Genomic DNA, 16,441 nt, shown 5'->3' on the forward strand with positions numbered 1-16,441 from the left:
CAGAAACACAGAGAGGGAGAGAGAGAGACTGTCTCTTCCCAGAGAAACTGTTCTCTCTCTCTTTTATCTCTCTCTCTCTCTCTCTCTCTCTCTCTCTCTCTCACCCACACACACACACAAACACACACACAGATATGGAAGAAGGGAAGACAGACACAGAATACTCCCTCCCATGCGCGCCCATGCCCTTAGATTCCCTCATTCAGAGAGAAGAGTAAGAGAGAGACATAGAGGAAGAGAGGCACACACAAAGAGCACACACAGAGAGAAACGAAAGAAAGAGGGACAAACACACACTCGCCTGCGCACGCACGCATAACACGGACTCCAGAGGCACAAGGGCACACAGTTGATTCCATGTTCCTCCATGCTAAGCCCTCCCTCACTGAACGGTCCCTCAGTGACCAATACTGATGTGTACCCATGGTTGTTATGCTGCTGCTGCTGCTGCTGCTGCTGCTGCTGCTGCTGCAGCTCCTGCTGCTGCTGCTGCTGCTGCAGCTCCTGCTGCTGCTGCTGCTGCTGCTGCCGCCGCCGCCGCCGCCGCCACCGCCAGTGGGAATGGTGATGATGATGATGGGCTTGGTGGAACAGGCTGCTTGACCCATCTCCAGGGTCCTATACCCATTTTTGAGTAAAGACCAGGACCAAAACTTAATTGTGCTGGCTCTTGTTGTGATCAACCTCTGTGACCGAAGGTAAATTGGGGCGAGAATGGCTTATTTCTTCTTATAGCTCATGAGTACCACCCTGGGAGAAGTGGGGAGGACTGGAGGCGGGAGGGGGTGTGTTGGTATGGGTGGTGTGGTGTAAAGGATCTGAGGGCTTCGTGGTTGGTGGACCCAGAGGCAGGAACTTATGCAGAAGCTGTGCATGAGTTCAGCCTCTTCATTCTCTTATCCACCCCAGGACCACCTGCCTGGCGATTGGCACCATTCAGCCATCCCAGCCCATCCCCACCCCCACTCTCCTGCTGGTCACTTGGGGATCCAGACAACCATATCCCCCACACTTGGCTATACCCAGCACCTGAGGAGGGAATCTCCCCGATTCAAAGTCCCTCTTCCCAGATGTGCGCTGGTTTATGCCAACTTGACCAGAACAGACCAGCACAGTTGAGCCCCTTCCAACCTGGCACACAAACGGTTCCCTCATTGTGCCAGAACCTTTTCTTTCCTGCTCTGCCCCAGGAGCTCATCTGAATGCGATCCTCACCATATGAATATGCGCGACCTTTGTCCAACAGTCTATAACCATTCAAACCTTCAAGATCGTCTCCTTAAAACACCCAGAGACTCTTATCGAGGTCAAAGCCCCAATCCCTCCTCAAACCCCTAGTAGTTTAACTGTGTAGACTGTTGGCTCCTTGAATAACATTTTTTTTTCCTTTCGAGATAAACACGAGGGGAGCAAAGAAGAATCAGGGTACAGGCACAAAACTAAAAGCAAATCAAAACCGACGTCTAATTCTCAAATCCCATAGTCTCACGTCTTGTTTTCGCTTGCTCTGTTGTGAGCTGCAAAAGGCTCCAAGGGTCCCTTGGAGCATAGGCAGTGTGTCTGTCTGCTGTGGATCCTTTGGCTCCGTGGGCTCCAAGCCAGGCTGCTTCTCTCCTTAGCGGTTGTCCCTCGGTAGGGATGTCTCCAAGACTCTCACCTCCAAAGGTGACACAGCCTAGGCTGTGCTCTCTTTAGGGCCTCTGCCCCTGACACGGGGGGAGCCAAGCCTGGGCTGCTCCCAGGGACACGGCCCCCCTCCTGTTTTGTGGCTTCTTCTTTCTTCTGCCCTGTTTTTCTTCCACCCTTTCAACACCCTCATACTAGAGAAGAGAGAAAAGGGGTTAAAGAGATAAGGACAGGTTCCCAGAATGAGACCCTGGCCAGGAGGGCAACGTTCTACTTACACTACTTCCCGCTGATTGAGGGAGCCAATTTCTCTGGGAGAGTTCAATATTGGTTGTCAGGATTTCCATGTTGTTACTGCTACTTCTACTGCTTCTGCTACGACTGACACTATTGTCCTCCTCCTCCTCTGCCTCCAGCTCTTCCTCCTCTTCCTCCTCCTCCGCCTCGTCCACTTCTTCCTCCTCCTCTTCCTTCTCCCCCTCTTCCTCCACCTCCTCTCCCTCCTCTTTGTTTTCCTGCTGCTCCTCCTCCTCCACCTACTCCTCCTCCGCTTCCTCATTTTCCTCCTCCTCTTCCTTCTCCCCCTCTTTCTCCTCCTCCTCTCCCTCTCTTGCTTTTACTGCTGGTCCTCCTCCTCCTCCTTTTTCTCCTCCTCCTGCTGCTGCTGCTGCTGCTCCCCTTCCTCCACTTTCTCCTCTTCCTCCTCCTCCTCCTTCTCCTCCTCCTCCTCCTCCTCCTCCTCCTCCACCTCATCCTCATCCTCATCCCCCTCCTCCTTGGACAAATCCATTGTGCAAAAATATTTCATAAACCTTGATTCCAGAAACAAACAAACAACAACACACCCTGCCTCTTTGGGCCCTAACAGTCGCCCAATATTTCAGCAGCTGCCAAAATCCTGCCGGTGCAAGAGCACATCATGGACAGCAGCCCCTTAGCCCCACACCTGGCATGAAAGGGATCTCTCTGGTGGGTTTTTGTTTTTTGTTGTTGTTGTTGTTGTTGTTGTTGTTGTTGTTGTTTTGGGTTTGTTTGTTTTATTTTTTTTTGGTTCTTGTTGTTGTTGTTTTAGATCCATGATTCCAAAATGGTCACTACACCTTTCTGTGTCACTGGGGCTCCCAGTCCAACTGGTCCTGCACCTTCACTAATGTCCTCTATCAGCTTCCCCTTCCTGGACTCCAGTCCTGCCGAGCATCCCAGCTCCTCACCTGCTCCCAGTGATCCCTCCCTTCATGCGTTCCATCCATCCCAGCCTGGCTGGCTCCTGCACATTCTCAAATGCCTGACTAGGGTGAGATGCAGTCTAGGCACCTATGCAACACAGCATCTGTATGTTGACCTTCAGGAAATACTCCCAGAGGGTTTCACCCGGGTCATGCTGCTGTCTCGTTAATCATGGCTACTTTCTCAGCTCCAGTTGAACAACATCAATGATTGTCCACGCTGAGGCGAGGTCTCACCTTGGTGGATCCAGTCTCCTGCTCATTAGTCACAGATGATTCTCCAGCCCGGGCTGACCTGGAACACAGATTCTTAACTCAGAACACCGAATGGCCCCAGCAGAGTCTATCAGGGACTCCCAAGCTGCCCTCTGAGTGGGTGTGGGATGGGATGAAAATGAAAACAACCTCATGAGCACCACCTCAGTCTGGTCATCTGCATGGCTCTCAAGACTCCCTTCCAAGCTCCCTCAGGAGAGCACAGAGAGCTCGGGACCTCCAACTTAGAGCCTTTCCAGCCCAGAGGTCAAAGTCCCTCCACGATCCCCAAAGAGGTAGCTCATCAGGTCTGTCCCAGTAATACCCCACTCCTGGTACCGATTTCAGTCCGAGCTAGACTTTGTAAGCTTGTGATCAGACGCTGTGGCTAAAAGCAACTTGGACAGAGAAGAGTTGATCTCGCCTTAAGGCTGCCACCTAAGTCCCTCCCAGAGGGAAGCCCCAGTAGGAGCCCAGAAGCAGGAAGCCATGCAGAAGTTGTCCGTGGTGGGCTTTTCCCTCCAGGCTGGCTTGCTGCTCCTGCTTTCTTCACAGTTCCAAGAGGAATGTGGATATGCTTTGCAGACAGCACAGATGTCCCGCCTCAACGAACTGAACTGAACCTCCCTCCAACTGCCAGCCCCAGAACATCATACTTATTCATCGTCACACAAAACTTGTTGGATCTCTTCTTTTTCCTCTGCCGAGGAGGCTAAAACAGGTTCCCCGCATCCCAAAGCCCCCAGCCCTGTGTACATATTTCATGAAGGAAAACATCAGGTCCCTGCAACTTTCCTCCTAACTGTGTACTGTTGGCAGTACCTACTTGAGAATGCCAAAGGTTCTGGGTGCTCCAGGACCCTCTTGTGACCCCAGAAGTAGCGCCAAAGCTGCAAAGCCCCCTCGGCCAAACAACCACATAGTTGAGAGGAGAGCATCTCCATCTTCTACAAGGATGTCTTCAGTGTCAAAGAACTTGCTGAAAACAATCGATGCCTACCCTAGAGACAGTGAAAAACAACGATTTCGTTGTTGTTTTTTTTTTTTTTTTTTGTTTTGTTTTGTTTTACTCTAGGTATCACGAGTGCACCGGAATTCCAGGACGCCAGAACACCTGCGCGGGAGTGTCAGGTCCTGACTTCAACACCCCAACCCCAACACCCACACCATCGCTACCTTCAGTGGGCTGCTCCGCAGCCAGCCATCGCTGACTGGTCTGGACCCTACCGCGCAGACTTTGCCAGCAGGCGCATGCTAGTGTGATCCTCCTCTGGACGAAGCCCAAGCAGAACAGAGGCACATGCGGATCTTTGCGATCCGCAAGCTCCCCACTCCCACACCCACCCTCACCCCGTCCCCACGCCCCTGTTGGGACACCTGCTGGCGAAGGCTTGCCTGCTGTCTGTTTGGCGCAGCCTCCTCCTCTCGCCCGGCGGCTGCCCGGGGACCGGCCGAACAGTCCCTTCCCGGATGCCCTTAGACTCTGGTGCCTCCCGGTGCCCACGAACCGGAGCCCTTCAGGTGGCAGAAGTGGGCTGGAGTCCGGTCCGGATAAGCATTGTCTGGGCTGTCCCCAGGATCTGCTGGCACTCTCACAAGGCTGCTAGCCATTGAGGTGGAGCTCAGTCCCCAGCTCAGCGCTCAGAATCCGACACTGTTTCCGCGCTGCCTGGCAGGGTCAAGGCGGAGGGATCCGGGCAGGGAGTGATTACCGGTGTGCCAAGGTTACTTTACTGATTCACATCCGCCACTGCAGCAGGCGACACAAGGGTCCTGAGAAACGGTGGCATTACGACCGCCCGCCACGGCCTCTGCTCGACTTAAACCGCCCTTGGGGGCTTTCTGGGAAATCCTGGCTCGCGACGCCCACTGTCGGTCCCTGGGAAGCTGGGTGCGAGAACCAAGCCAGGTGCTTCTGGCTCTGCCGGGAGCATCTGGTTCTCAATAAAACCTGCCCACAGGAACCCCTTCCGATCCTGCAAACATCCCCCTCTCGGTGCCACCACCACCGCCAAGCCCAGCACCAGCACCGTATTCCATTCACCTATAGATTTTCTACCTCCTAAAGATTTTACAAGAACATAAAACAAACAAAAAAAAATGTGTGTATGTGTGTTCTTCAGTATATACTATCACACATATTTATACATGTTTGTATCTATACATACATCATATATAAACAAGTCTAATGTGCGTGCGTGTGTGTGTGCGTGTGTGTGTGTGTGTGTGTGTGAAATGAAAGAATTCGCTACCGATGTTTGAACTGGACGCTCCTTTGTGACTATTTCGGAAAGCTCACTGGGACCACCCTGTCATGCACGCGATGCACGCTAGGCGTGTCAATCAGGTGATACAGGTTATGCATTCGAGGTAGGTGCGACAGGAGGAGCGGGCTAGCCAGAGGGTTTGTTGGAGAGGTAAGAGCAGGCGATCAGGAGATGGAGTGGTGTTGAGATTCCCTCGGTGGACGAGTGTTTGTGATCCGGGCGGTGTGTGAGAAAGCTCGGCTTGTGATGGTGGCAGGTGAGAGGTCTGGGCTCCAGGGCAAGCAAGGAGTCTGAGCTGGGGAAGTGCAAAGTTGGCGTGTGGTGTCAGAGAGGCTGGTCCGGGATGTTAAGGTAGGCATGGTGCAGCCAGGGAGACTCTTAGGCAGAAGACGGTTCTGTGGTACTGGGTGATGGGTTTCTGGAAAGAAAGAGGAAAAGGGAAAGGGGGTGGAGGGAGAGTGAGAGAGAGAGAGAGAGAGAGAGAGAGAGAGAGAGAGAGAGAGAGAGAGAAATATGGAGGGGAGATGTGGAGTTGTGGTCTTGGTCTGTGTAGCTCATGTACAAACAAAAGGGTCACTCAAAAGGGGTCAGGGTGGTGAGGTGGGAAGTGGAGGGACTAAGAAGAGAGGCTTCCCTGACCGGGAATCGAACCCGGGCCGCGGCGGTGAGAGCGCCGAATCCTAACCACTAGACCACCAGGGAGCGTGGGTCCCATGCTCACGGCTATCAACTCCTGGAAACAGACAGACACACACCCTCTCGGCCACCAGGGCAGACATGCTGCCTGCCTGCCGGCCTGCCCGCCTGCCCGTCTCCTCATACCCGGCCGCCTGATGCATGCTAAGGCCTTAGGAGGCTGGCGTTCTCGATTCTCTCTTGGCCCTGGCCCTGGCCCTGGCGCTGGGCTGCCACTTGCCCCCTGGCCTCTGCCGCTTCCACAGCCAGCACCGTGCGACTTCGGGGACTAGAAACTTGCCCCTGCCGCTTCTCCTCCCGGTGCCCACTACCTGAAAAGGTCTGGCGCTTTCCGATCTTCCCTGCCTACAGTAGAGCCTGGGCCCCAGCTCGGCGGAGCCAGGCAGGGCCCGGGTGGGCGCGTCCTGGGTGAGGACCTTGGCAAAAGTTGGGCACGCTGCGTTGGCCGGGAATCGAACCCGGGTCAACTGCTTGGAAGGCAGCTATGCTCACCACTATACCACCAACGCCGCACAGCGGGACCCACACCCCCACGTCGCCGCCGACTGCCACCACACGGCGCCCAGCGCCCTCGACGCCGCCTACCTCTTACTTGCCTGCGCACCGCACGCACGCACGGGGGACGCCCCAACCACGAACACACCCACGGCTCCTCCTCTCCGCGCTCTTCCTCGGCCTCCCACGCGCGCCTCTCACATGTTCACGCCTTTCCAATGGGGCGCTCCCGTCTCCTGGCTGCTGCAAGACGGCGCGCTAGCCCAGGCCAGTGCGCCAGGGACCGCTCCCGGCAGGCCGCCACCCTGAGCGGCCCGGGCGCCGGTGCAGTCGGCAGAAAAGGGGTTTGAGGGCTCCGGAGAGGCTTTGCTGGAGATTATGGGGCTCGGCGGGCTGACGTGGGTCTGGGTCTGCGCGTGGGGCGTGGGTGGAAGGGCTAGCGCCCGCGGGCCACCTAGGTGTCCAAAAAGGACATCATGTCTCCCCGTCGGGGAATCGAACCCCGGTCTCCCGCGTGACAGGCGGGGATACTCACCACTATACTAACGAGGACGACGACAGCCACAAACACACGCACTCCGTGCCCGTCTACCACGCCAGGGAAGAACCACAGGCGTCCGTCTCCCCCAACGACCACCTCTTGCTCTGCACTGCACCGCAACCCAAAAGACCCCGAAACCCGGCGTCAACACCAGGACCCCGACCCGCAGCCCCGCCAGACCACCGTGTCGCCGGACCCCTGTCCCCGCCGGGCTGGAGACCCGGCCTCTAAGCCACCGGTGCCGAGTGCGAGTGGTTGCGGGCAACACTCGCCGTGTCAGGACGAGAGGCTGGTGCCACACACCCGGGCCGCCCTGCGTGCTGTGGGGACAGACAGGGGGCCTGCAGGCCGGGGATCCGGCCCGGGACCTGGAGGTACTCTGGCGCCTAGCAGCGTCCCGTCGTCGGTGCTCTTCTGGCAAGGTAAAGTTCGGCGGGCGAGGCCCGCAGCTCGAGCACCCAGACGCGGCCAGACGAGGCCAGACGGGCGCCTGCCCCGGCGCGCCGTCCGCTGAAGCCCGCTTGCGCGCGCCTGGGCGCCGGTCGCCGGTCGCCTGCGAGGCGAGCGGTCTACGCCCCAGACCTGCTGTCAGGATGGCCGAGCGGTCTAAGGCGCTGCGTTCAGGTCGCAGTCTCCCCTGGAGGCGTGGGTTCGAATCCCACTCCTGACAAGCTTGCCTTTTGACACTCCACCGCACTCCATCCCACCGCGAAAGACCCGACTCCGAAGCCTTCCCTCACAGACCTGCATCTGCAGGAGAGCCCTCCCCTCAACACCAACCAACCTCTGCCGTTGGGGAGCGGGGGCGGGGGGTGGTCGTGTTGCGTCGGGTGGGAGAAGGTCGAGTGAGTAGGAGATAGGACCTGAGCACCCGGGTGACCAGCCAGCCGGGTGCCAGCGCCTTCTGTCCACAGCAAACCTCTGGGGGCCCCGAGTTTCAATCCAGCACACCGAAGCCCTGGCCTCCTCGAAGGACCCTGTGCCCGCACTACAACAAGCTCTCCTCGCTCGCTTCCCACGAGTGTGCACACACCAGACACGCGCCAGGAGCGCGCATAGGAGCGCGCCAGATACGTGCCAGTCAGTGGCTTCCAGGCGAGGCGAGGTACACACCCCACGACCTCAGCTAGAGGCCTGGACACTCCTCGTCCCCTCTGTCTGACCCAATTGGCCTCTCCTGACCGCTGATCCATCCATCTTTCCACCCATGCATCATTCCATCCATGAGTCCTTCCGAACAACCAGATATACAACAATGGAACCGTCCGACCGACCGTCCGTCCGTCTGTCCGTCCCTGCGTGCATCCACGCAAACAAAGGTCCATCCATCTATCTATCCATCGATCTATCGATCCATGCATCGATCCATGCATCGATCCATCCATCCATCCATCCATCCTTCCATCCATCCATCCATCCATCCATCCATCCATCCATCCATCCATCCAGGCGGGCAGCCAGCATTCGGAGCTAGGGTTCCTGGAGTGGCAGCAAGGGCAGGCTGTGAGAGCATCAGGTAGTAAGTGTGTTCAGGGCATGGGTGGTTCAGTGGTAGAATTCTCGCCTGCCACGCGGGAGGCCCGGGTTCGATTCCCGGCCCATGCAGAGTCCAGTCCCTTTTGGTCCTCACGCGCACCTTCCCTTCGCCCACCCTGGGCCGCACAGGGACAATCAATCACAGGACACTCCAGTGTGTCAACTCTACAGTGCTGCCAAACACCGCTTCACTTCTCCTATCTGTGTCTTCAGTGTGCCACAGCACCACTGTCCGCGCCCTCCAACCTACACACTCACCTGTGCACATCTCTCACTTTGCCACAGCACCACTGTCCGCGCCCTCCAACCTACACACTCACCTGTGCACATCTCTCACTTTGCCATCCCATACACTCCTCCCTCTCTGCTCAGTCGATGCACTCCGCGCCTAAGCGCCTAAGCGCCTCCGAGCATGTGCACAGAAACACAGAGAGGGAGAGAGAGAGACTGTCTCTTCCCAGAGAAACTGTTCTCTCTCTCTTTTATCTCTCTCTCTCTCTCTCTCTCTCTCTCTCTCTCTCTCTCTCACCCACACACACACACAAACACACACACAGATATGGAAGAAGGGAAGACAGACACAGAATACTCCCTCCCATGCGCGCCCATGCCCTTAGATTCCCTCATTCAGAGAGAAGAGTAAGAGAGAGACATAGAGGAAGAGAGGCACACACAAAGAGCACACACAGAGAGAAACGAAAGAAAGAGGGACAAACACACACTCGCCTGCGCACGCACGCATAACACGGACTCCAGAGGCACAAGGGCACACAGTTGATTCCATGTTCCTCCATGCTAAGCCCTCCCTCACTGAACGGTCCCTCAGTGACCAATACTGATGTGTACCCATGGTTGTTATGCTGCTGCTGCTGCTGCTGCTGCTGCTGCTGCTGCAGCTCCTGCTGCTGCTGCTGCTGCTGCAGCTCCTGCTGCTGCTGCTGCTGCTGCTGCCGCCGCCGCCGCCGCCGCCACCGCCAGTGGGAATGGTGATGATGATGATGGGCTTGGTGGAACAGGCTGCTTGACCCATCTCCAGGGTCCTATACCCATTTTTGAGTAAAGACCAGGACCAAAACTTAATTGTGCTGGCTCTTGTTGTGATCAACCTCTGTGACCGAAGGTAAATTGGGGCGAGAATGGCTTATTTCTTCTTATAGCTCATGAGTACCACCCTGGGAGAAGTGGGGAGGACTGGAGGCGGGAGGGGGTGTGTTGGTATGGGTGGTGTGGTGTAAAGGATCTGAGGGCTTCGTGGTTGGTGGACCCAGAGGCAGGAACTTATGCAGAAGCTGTGCATGAGTTCAGCCTCTTCATTCTCTTATCCACCCCAGGACCACCTGCCTGGCGATTGGCACCATTCAGCCATCCCAGCCCATCCCCACCCCCACTCTCCTGCTGGTCACTTGGGGATCCAGACAACCATATCCCCCACACTTGGCTATACCCAGCACCTGAGGAGGGAATCTCCCCGATTCAAAGTCCCTCTTCCCAGATGTGCGCTGGTTTATGCCAACTTGACCAGAACAGACCAGCACAGTTGAGCCCCTTCCAACCTGGCACACAAACGGTTCCCTCATTGTGCCAGAACCTTTTCTTTCCTGCTCTGCCCCAGGAGCTCATCTGAATGCGATCCTCACCATATGAATATGCGCGACCTTTGTCCAACAGTCTATAACCATTCAAACCTTCAAGATCGTCTCCTTAAAACACCCAGAGACTCTTATCGAGGTCAAAGCCCCAATCCCTCCTCAAACCCCTAGTAGTTTAACTGTGTAGACTGTTGGCTCCTTGAATAACATTTTTTTTCCTTTCGAGATAAACACGAGGGGAGCAAAGAAGAATCAGGGTACAGGCACAAAACTAAAAGCAAATCAAAACCGACGTCTAATTCTCAAATCCCATAGTCTCACGTCTTGTTTTCGCTTGCTCTGTTGTGAGCTGCAAAAGGCTCCAAGGGTCCCTTGGAGCATAGGCAGTGTGTCTGTCTGCTGTGGATCCTTTGGCTCCGTGGGCTCCAAGCCAGGCTGCTTCTCTCCTTAGCGGTTGTCCCTCGGTAGGGATGTCTCCAAGACTCTCACCTCCAAAGGTGACACAGCCTAGGCTGTGCTCTCTTTAGGGCCTCTGCCCCTGACACGGGGGGAGCCAAGCCTGGGCTGCTCCCAGGGACACGGCCCCCCTCCTGTTTTGTGGCTTCTTCTTTCTTCTGCCCTGTTTTTCTTCCACCCTTTCAACACCCTCATACTAGAGAAGAGAGAAAAGGGGTTAAAGAGATAAGGACAGGTTCCCAGAATGAGACCCTGGCCAGGAGGGCAACGTTCTACTTACACTACTTCCCGCTGATTGAGGGAGCCAATTTCTCTGGGAGAGTTCAATATTGGTTGTCAGGATTTCCATGTTGTTACTGCTACTTCTACTGCTTCTGCTACGACTGACACTATTGTCCTCCTCCTCCTCTGCCTCCAGCTCTTCCTCCTCTTCCTCCTCCTCCGCCTCGTCCACTTCCTCCTCCTCCTCTTCCTTCTCCCCCTCTTCCTCCACCTCCTCTCCCTCCTCTTTGTTTTCCTGCTGCTCCTCCTCCTCCACCTACTCCTCCTCCGCTTCCTCATTTTCCTCCTCCTCTTCCTTCTCCCCCTCTTTCTCCTCCTCCTCTCCCTCTCTTGCTTTTACTGCTGGTCCTCCTCCTCCTCCTTTTTCTCCTCCTCCTGCTGCTGCTGCTGCTGCTCCCCTTCCTCCACTTTCTCCTCTTCCTCCTCCTCCTCCTTCTCCTCCTCCTCCTCCTCCTCCTCCTCCTCCACCTCATCCTCATCCTCATCCCCCTCCTCCTTGGACAAATCCATTGTGCAAAAATATTTCATAAACCTTGATTCCAGAAACAAACAAACAACAACACACCCTGCCTCTTTGGGCCCTAACAGTCGCCCAATATTTCAGCAGCTGCCAAAATCCTGCCGGTGCAAGAGCACATCATGGACAGCAGCCCCTTAGCCCCACACCTGGCATGAAAGGGATCTCTCTGGTGGGTTTTTGTTTTTTGTTGTTGTTGTTGTTGTTGTTGTTGTTTTGGGTTTGTTTGTTTTATTTTTTTTTTTTTGGTTCTTGTTGTTGTTGTTTTAGATCCATAATTCCAAAATGGTCACTACACCTTTCTGTGTCACTGGGGCTCCCAGTCCAACTGGTCCTGCACCTTCACTAATGTCCTCTATCAGCTTCCCCTTCCTGGACTCCAGTCCTGCCGAGCATCCCAGCTCCTCACCTGCTCCCAGTGATCCCTCCCTTCATGCGTTCCATCCATCCCAGCCTGGCTGGCTCCTGCACATTCTCAAATGCCTGACTAGGGTGAGATGCAGTCTAGGCACCTATGCAACACAGCATCTGTATGTTGACCTTCAGGAAATACTCCCAGAGGGTTTCACCCGGGTCATGCTGCTGTCTCGTTAATCATGGCTACTTTCTCAGCTCCAGTTGAACAACATCAATGATTGTCCACGCTGAGGCGAGGTCTCACCTTGGTGGATCCAGTCTCCTGCTCATTAGTCACAGATGATTCTCCAGCCCGGGCTGACCTGGAACACAGATTCTTAACTTAGAACACCGAATGGCCCCAGCAGAGTCTATCAGGGACTCCCAAGCTGCCCTCTGAGTGGGTGTGGGATGGGATGAAAATGAAAACAACCTCATGAGCACCACCTCAGTCTGGTCATCTGCATGGCTCTCAAGACTCCCTTCCAAGCTCCCTCAGGAGAGCACAGAGAGCTCGGGACCTCCAACTTAGAGCCTTTCCAGCCCAGAGGTCAAAGTCCCTCCACGATCCCCAAAGAGGTAGCTCATCAGGTCTGTCCCAGTAATACCCCACTCCTGGTACCGATTTCAGTCCGAGCTAGACTTTGTAAGCTTGTGATCAGACGCTGTGGCTAAAAGCAACTTGGACAGAGAAGAGTTGATCTCGCCTTAAGGCTGCCACCTAAGTCCCTCCCAGAGGGAAGCCCCAGTAGGAGCCCAGAAGCAGGAAGCCATGCAGAAGTTGTCCGTGGTGGGCTTTTCCCTCCAGGCTGGCTTGCTGCTCCTGCTTTCTTCACAGTTCCAAGAGGAATGTGGATATGCTTTGCAGACAGCACAGATGTCCCGCCTCAACGAACTGAACTGAACCTCCCTCCAACTGCCAGCCCCAGAACATCATACTTATTCATCGTCACACAAAACTTGTTGGATCTCTTCTTTTTCCTCTGCCGAGGAGGCTAAAACAGGTTCCCCGCATCCCAAAGCCCCCAGCCCTGTGTACATATTTCATGAAGGAAAACATCAGGTCCCTGCAACTTTCCTCCTAACTGTGTACTGTTGGCAGTACCTACTTGAGAATGCCAAAGGTTCTGGGTGCTCCAGGACCGTCTTGTGACCCCAGAAGTAGCGCCAAAGCTGCAAAGCCCCCTCGGCCAAACAACCACATAGTTGAGAGGAGAGCATCTCCATCTTCTACAAGGATGTCTTCAGTGTCAAAGAACTTGCTGAAAACAATCGATGCCTACCCTAGAGACAGTGAAAAACAACGATTTCGTTGTTGTTTTTTTTTTTTTTGTTTTGTTTTGTTTTGTTTTACTCTAGGTATCACGAGTGCACCGGAATTCCAGGACGCCAGAACACCTGCGCGGGAGTGTCAGGTCCTGACTTCAACACCCCAACCCCAACACCCACACCATCGCTACCTTCAGTGGGCTGCTCCGCAGCCAGCCATCGCTGACTGGTCTGGACCCTACCGCGCAGACTTTGCCAGCAGGCGCATGCTAGTGTGATCCTCCTCTGGACGAAGCCCAAGCAGAACAGAGGCACATGCGGATCTTTGCGATCCGCAAGCTCCCCACTCCCACACCCACCCTCACCCCGTCCCCACGCCCCTGTTGGGACACCTGCTGGCGAAGGCTTGCCTGCTGTCTGTTTGGCGCAGCCTCCTCCTCTCGCCCGGCGGCTGCCCGGGGACCGGCCGAACAGTCCCTTCCCGGATGCCCTTAGACTCTGGTGCCTCCCGGTGCCCACGAACCGGAGCCCTTCAGGTGGCAGAAGTGGGCTGGAGTCCGGTCCGGATAAGCATTGTCTGGGCTGTCCCCAGGATCTGCTGGCACTCTCACAAGGCTGCTAGCCATTGAGGTGGAGCTCAGTCCCCAGCTCAGCGCTCAGAATCCGACACTGTTTCCGCGCTGCCTGGCAGGGTCAAGGCGGAGGGATCCGGGCAGGGAGTGATTACCGGTGTGCCAAGGTTACTTTACTGATTCACATCCGCCACTGCAGCAGGCGACACAAGGGTCCTGAGAAACGGTGGCATTACGACCGCCCGCCACGGCCTCTGCTCGACTTAAACCGCCCTTGGGGGCTTTCTGGGAAATCCTGGCTCGCGACGCCCACTGTCGGTCCCTGGGAAGCTGGGTGCGAGAACCAAGCCAGGTGCTTCTGGCTCTGCCGGGAGCATCTGGTTCTCAATAAAACCTGCCCACAGGAACCCCTTCCGATCCTGCAAACATCCCCCTCTCGGTGCCACCACCACCGCCAAGCCCAGCACCAGCACCGTATTCCATTCACCTATAGATTTTCTACCTCCTAAAGATTTTACAAGAACATAAAACAAACAAAAAAAAATGTGTGTATGTGTGTTCTTCAGTATATACTATCACACATATTTATACATGTTTGTATCTATACATACATCATATATAAACAAGTCTAATGTGCGTGCGTGTGTGTGTGTGTGCGTGTGTGTGTGTGTGTGTGAAATGAAAGAATTCGCTACCGATGTTTGAACTGGACGCTCCTTTGTGACTATTTCGGAAAGCTCACTGGGACCACCCTGTCATGCACGCGATGCACGCTAGGCGTGTCAATCAGGTGATACAGGTTATGCATTCGAGGTAGGTGCGACAGGAGGAGCGGGCTAGCCAGAGGGTTTGTTGGAGAGGTAAGAGCAGGCGATCAGGAGATGGAGTGGTGTTGAGATTCCCTCGGTGGACGAGTGTTTGTGATCCGGGCGGTGTGTGAGAAAGCTCGGCTTGTGATGGTGGCAGGTGAGAGGTCTGGGCTCCAGGGCAAGCAAGGAGTCTGAGCTGGGGAAGTGCAAAGTTGGCGTGTGGTGTCAGAGAGGCTGGTCCGGGATGTTAAGGTAGGCATGGTGCAGCCAGGGAGACTCTTAGGCAGAAGACGGTTCTGTGGTACTGGGTGATGGGTTTCTGGAAAGAAAGAGGAAAAGGGAAAGGGGGTGGAGGGAGAGTGAGTGAGAGAGAGAGAGAGAGAGAGAGAGAGAGAGAGAGAGAGAGAGAGAGAAATATGGAGGGGAGATGTGGAGTTGTGGTCTTGGTCTGTGTAGCTCATGTACAAACAAAAGGGTCACTCAAAAGGGGTCAGGGTGGTGAGGTGGGAAGTGGAGGGACTAAGAAGAGAGGCTTCCCTGACCGGGAATCGAACCCGGGCCGCGGCGGTGAGAGCGCCGAATCCTAACCACTAGACCACCAGGGAGCGTGGGTCCCATGCTCACGGCTATCAACTCCTGGAAACAGACAGACACACACCCTCTCGGCCACCAGGGCAGACATGCTGCCTGCCTGCCGGCCTGCCCGCCTGCCCGTCTCCTCATACCCGGCCGCCTGATGCATGCTAAGGCCTTAGGAGGCTGGCGTTCTCGATTCTCTCTTGGCCCTGGCCCTGGCCCTGGCGCTGGGCTGCCACTTGCCCCCTGGCCTCTGCCGCTTCCACAGCCAGCACCGTGCGACTTCGGGGACTAGAAACTTGCCCCTGCCGCTTCTCCTCCCGGTGCCCACTACCTGAAAAGGTCTGGCGCTTTCCGATCTTCCCTGCCTACAGTAGAGCCTGGGCCCCAGCTCGGCGGAGCCAGGCTGGGCCCGGGTGGGCGCGTCCTGGGTGAGGACCTTGGCAAAAGTTGGGCACGCTGCGTTGGCCGGGAATCGAACCCGGGTCAACTGCTTGGAAGGCAGCTATGCTCACCACTATACCACCAACGCCGCACAGCCGGACCCACACCCCCACGTCGCCGCCGACTGCCACCACACAGCGCCCAGCGCCCTCGACGCCGCCTACCTCTTACTTGCCTGCGCACCGCACGCACGCACGGGGGACGCCCCAACCACGAACACACCCACGGCTCCTCCTCTCCGCGCTCTTCCTCGGCCTCCCACGCGCGCCTCTCACATGTTCACGCCTTTCCAATGGGGCGCTCCCGTCTCCTGGCTGCTGCAAGACGGCGCGCTAGCCCAGGCCAGTGCGCCAGGGACCGCTCCCGGCAGGCCGCCACCCTGAGCGGCCCGGGCGCCGGTGCAGTCGGCAGAAAAGGGGTTTGAGGGCTCCGGAGAGGCTTTGCTGGAGATTATGGGGCTCGGCGGGCTGACGTGGGTCTGGGTCTGCGCGTGGGGCGTGGGTGGAAGGGCTAGCGCCCGCGGGCCACCTAGGTGTCCAAAAAGGACATCATGTCTCCCCGTCGGGGAATCGAACCCCGGTCTCCCGCGTGACAGGCGGGGATACTCACCACTATACTAACGAGGACGACGACAGCCACAAACACACGCACTCCGTGCCCGTCTACCACGCCAGGGAAGAACCACAGGCGTCCGTCTCCCCCAACGACCACCTCTTGCTCTGCACTGCACCGCAACCCAAAAGACCCCGAAACCCGGCGTCAACACCAGGACCCCGACCCGCAGCCCCGCCAGACCACCGTGTCGCCGGACCCCTGTCCCCGCCGGGCTGGAGACCCGGCCTCTAAGCCACCGGTGCCGAGTGCGAGTGGTTGCGGGCAACACTCGCCG

At 56.4% G+C, this 16,441-nt stretch overlaps 2 long non-coding RNA genes and 8 other non-coding genes across 12 annotated transcripts; 2 read left to right on the top strand and 8 right to left on the bottom strand.

Moving 5' to 3' along the window:
* Nucleotides 1-1,364: 1,364 nt before the first annotated feature.
* Nucleotides 1,365-3,172, bottom strand: LOC148001780 (uncharacterized). The gene is made up of 2 exons (XR_015635620.1): nucleotides 3,090-3,172; nucleotides 1,365-1,820 (listed from the first exon to the last, which is right to left on the bottom strand). It is a non-coding gene; the product is annotated as an uncharacterized LOC148001780 (long non-coding RNA).
* A 2,832-nt stretch (nucleotides 3,173-6,004) lies between these two features.
* On the bottom strand, nucleotides 6,005-6,076 carry Trnae-cuc (transfer RNA glutamic acid (anticodon CUC)). The gene has a single exon. It is a non-coding gene; the product is annotated as a tRNA-Glu (tRNA).
* A 431-nt stretch (nucleotides 6,077-6,507) lies between these two features.
* On the bottom strand, nucleotides 6,508-6,579 carry Trnag-ucc (transfer RNA glycine (anticodon UCC)). The gene has a single exon. It is a non-coding gene; the product is annotated as a tRNA-Gly (tRNA).
* A 466-nt stretch (nucleotides 6,580-7,045) lies between these two features.
* On the bottom strand, nucleotides 7,046-7,117 carry Trnad-guc (transfer RNA aspartic acid (anticodon GUC)). Its single transcript has one exon. It is a non-coding gene; the product is annotated as a tRNA-Asp (tRNA).
* Nucleotides 7,118-7,693: 576 nt separating this feature from the next.
* Nucleotides 7,694-7,776, top strand: Trnal-cag (transfer RNA leucine (anticodon CAG)). The gene has a single exon. It is a non-coding gene; the product is annotated as a tRNA-Leu (tRNA).
* An 864-nt stretch (nucleotides 7,777-8,640) lies between these two features.
* On the top strand, nucleotides 8,641-8,711 carry Trnag-gcc (transfer RNA glycine (anticodon GCC)). Its single transcript has one exon. It is a non-coding gene; the product is annotated as a tRNA-Gly (tRNA).
* A 1,716-nt stretch (nucleotides 8,712-10,427) lies between these two features.
* LOC148001786 (uncharacterized) lies at nucleotides 10,428-15,760 on the bottom strand. 3 transcript variants are annotated; one of them, XR_015635621.1, is made up of 5 exons: nucleotides 15,717-15,760; nucleotides 13,562-14,053; nucleotides 12,992-13,166; nucleotides 12,148-12,205; nucleotides 10,428-10,883 (listed from the first exon to the last, which is right to left on the bottom strand). It is a non-coding gene; the product is annotated as an uncharacterized LOC148001786 (long non-coding RNA). The 3 variants fall into 3 exon arrangements; XR_015635622.1 differs by lacking the exon at nucleotides 15,717-15,760 and having other exon boundaries at nucleotides 13,544-13,719; XR_015635623.1 differs by lacking the exon at nucleotides 15,717-15,760 and having other exon boundaries at nucleotides 13,343-13,597.
* LOC134481656 (transfer RNA glutamic acid (anticodon CUC)) lies at nucleotides 15,066-15,137 on the bottom strand. The gene has a single exon. It is a non-coding gene; the product is annotated as a tRNA-Glu (tRNA).
* LOC134481657 (transfer RNA glycine (anticodon UCC)) lies at nucleotides 15,569-15,640 on the bottom strand. Its single transcript has one exon. It is a non-coding gene; the product is annotated as a tRNA-Gly (tRNA).
* Nucleotides 15,761-16,106: 346 nt separating the features above from the next.
* Nucleotides 16,107-16,178, bottom strand: LOC134481658 (transfer RNA aspartic acid (anticodon GUC)). The gene has a single exon. It is a non-coding gene; the product is annotated as a tRNA-Asp (tRNA).
* Between the last annotated feature and the right edge of the window lie 263 nt (nucleotides 16,179-16,441).

Source organism: Rattus norvegicus, chromosome 13, assembly GCF_021556685.1.
Source record: "Rattus norvegicus strain SHRSP/BbbUtx chromosome 13, alternate assembly SHRSP_T2T, whole genome shotgun sequence".
In the NCBI taxonomy this organism is placed as follows: Eukaryota; Metazoa; Chordata; class Mammalia; order Rodentia; family Muridae; genus Rattus; species Rattus norvegicus.